The sequence below is a fragment of the Athene cunicularia genome (assembly GCF_003259725.1).
Source record: "Athene cunicularia isolate RWA chromosome 4 unlocalized genomic scaffold, athCun1 chr4_part2, whole genome shotgun sequence".
NCBI lineage: Eukaryota > Metazoa > Chordata > Aves > Strigiformes > Strigidae > Athene > Athene cunicularia.
Window position 1 is genome coordinate 35,859,300 of NW_020799099.1, and position 2,757 is coordinate 35,862,056.

Sequence of the window (2,757 nt, forward strand, 5' to 3'; positions counted from 1 at the left end):
TTTTTTTTCTTCTTTACAAAACGTTTTTTATTATTATTGCTGTTTAAAAAAAAAAAAGACACTGAAATTTGAAGATATTTTGGGGGGTTTGGGGGTGTTTTGTCCTCAGGGAATGAATGAAAGAGAGAAACAAGCCTGAGTAGTTAATATGTGTCTCAGAGCCCAATAGAACTAGTTGAAAATAGCAAGACAGGGCTAGAGGAAGGGAAGAACTTCTCTAATAATATGGTTTTGTTATTCTGATATATGTTTGGTAAAAATTTTGAAATAAGCCCTGTAGGCAATTCGATCTTCACTGCTTTTACAGTCTCTGTCACGTCTGTGGAGGTTGCTAATAAAACACCCAAATGTGACTGGTTTATCAGAGAGAAAAGGAAGATACATCTAGATAATATGGCTGGATATAGATGCAGTTTTGAAAGATGGTGTGGGCTGTGAATTTACCACTTTCCGCCCAGAACTTTTATGAGTAAATTGTGTAGGTGTATGCAGAAGAAAGAGAGAGAGATACCTTGTTCGTTATTTTGAACGAAAGAAAACAGAGAAAGAAAAAAAAAAAAAAAAAAAAGTAGTGTAGCTTCAAAATATACATCTTCTCTCTGTGTGCCACAGGTCCTGCCCGGAGCCTGCTCCAGCGTGGGCTTCCCACGGGGTCACAGCCTCCTTCGGGCACATCCCCCTGCTCTGGCGTGGGGTTCTCCACAGGCTGCAGGGGGGTCTCTGCCACACCACTGACCTCCGTGGGTGCGGGGCACAGCTGGGGACTAGGGGCTGCAGGGGAATCTGCTCTGGCGCCTGCAGCACCTCCTCCCCCTCTTCCTCCTTCATCGCTGTCCTTGGTTTCTGCAGGGCTGCTCTCACACTTTTTCTCACACCTCTTACAGCTGCTGCACAGTGGTTTTACCTTTTCTTAAATATGTTATCACCGATGCGCCACCAGCATCCCTGATGGGCTCTGCTTTAGGCAGTGTTGGGTCTGTTTTGGAGCTGGCAGGCGCTGGCTCTGTCCAACACGGAGGCAGCTTCTGGTCTCTTCTCGCAGAGGTCACACCTACAGTTATCCCCCTCCTCCTCCACTCCACTCCACCCCTACCCCACCTCACCCCCCCGGCTACCAAAACCTTTGCAAGTAGATCTGATATAGTAGTTTATAATCATGATAAGAAAAATTAGGTATCTTATAAAGATTCATTTTCTATTTATGAGGTGTATCAATCAGACGTTATTTTATTTATGTCATCATCCATACTTACAAACTAGTTAACCTGATGGGAAATAGCTTTTCCCCATGGGGTGGTGTTAGATGAGTGGCTTGGCTGGTTTGTTGCATTGTGACACTCATTTACACAGCTGACCAGGTATCCTGGGGGAAAAACGTCCAGTTCATGCAATTTGAAGCAGATCATGATGGATTTATTAATGACACAGAATGAAAAACAACACTCAGTGAACTATACCTTCACTGTGACAAAGAATATCACACTTACATATCCCTACAGTGAACAGGAAACTTAATGTTTTCCAAAACTTAAAGATACAGGGCTGTATGGGGGAGGGACACTGCTTCAGACTGGCTCACAAATCATTAAATATTCATTAAAGACAATTTTCTCAGAAATAATACAATTTTCATTAATAATATTGACTAACAACATATAGAAGTAAAAAAAAAAAATAGTTGAAAGTTGCTTGTGTTGCTTTTAACTTGGAAAACTTTAACCACAAACCAAAAGAACTTTTCTGTATTAGAAACTGTGTTAGTTTCTGTGTTAGAAACAGGGGTGAATGGTTTCTAATACGTGCCTCTAACAATGCTGCTATCATTTTGGTTTTGAATAATGTAAAGATTTCTTAGTTGTCTTCTATTTGTCCATGATCAGCTTTGTATACACAGGAAGGCTTTTTCCTCCTTTCATGACAAGGCAGTAGTATAAATTAGAGACCCAAAACTGAGCAGAGCTCGACAGCTACACTATAAAACTGCAAAGCCGTGCAGAAGCAGATGAGTGAGTGGAGGAACACAATGTTCCTTGAACAAGGGAAGATTTAAGAAATGTCAACTTTCTAAGGTCTCCGGAGATCCTTACATAAACAGCATACTTAAATAGCTCCCTAACTCTCTCTGCAGTTTCTCTGCCCTCTGGTCACTAGCTAAAAGTATGTAGGCACACTTGCACTGCACATGTGGCCTGGTCAGATCCCCACCAAACCCTGCTGCCCTTGGGCATATTTTGTTTAACATGGTATTACAAGGTCAGGTTGGTGACCTTGTAAAGAAAAGGAGCAGGCATGTTGTGTATGTTCACAAAACTCGGGGCTACCCAGCAAATGCTGACACTGATCTATTTTGTGTTTACCTCATCAGCTGCTTTAGATACTGACACTCATAGACTCCCCACCAGGTCCATGATCTTGTGTTACAAAATGGTCAACACCCACTAGTAGTGGCTGATAGTGTCTTTTCCCACTTCCTCAGAGGTTATTCCTGTTCCCTTGCATTACAAGATCTCCACCCCTTATTCATGTGGACAAAGGTATTTATATAGTTCTGCTGTATACTAGCAATAATCAGTTTCAAATCAAAATAGAAGTGGTACTTAAAAGGAAAAAAAAAAAAAGCATCTGAAAACATTCTGTTGGGGTCTGAAAAACAAACCTCAACAAAACTCACAACAAGCTGTCACATAAAACATGGGACAACACAAACTAAAGTATCACATAAACTAACAATGAAGTACTGAAGAGGAGTAGCCCTGT

The 2,757-nt window shown here is 41.4% G+C and overlaps 1 long non-coding RNA gene across 1 annotated transcript in view; it reads right to left on the minus strand.

The window, feature by feature from the left end:
* Window positions 1-317: 317 nt before the first annotated feature.
* Window positions 318-2,757, minus strand: part of LOC113479604 — an 18,216-nt gene continuing 15,776 nt past the window's right edge. Inside the window, exon 3 of the long non-coding RNA XR_003398310.1 lies at window positions 318-331. This is a non-coding gene — a long non-coding RNA (uncharacterized LOC113479604). The remainder of the gene's footprint in view (window positions 332-2,757) is intronic.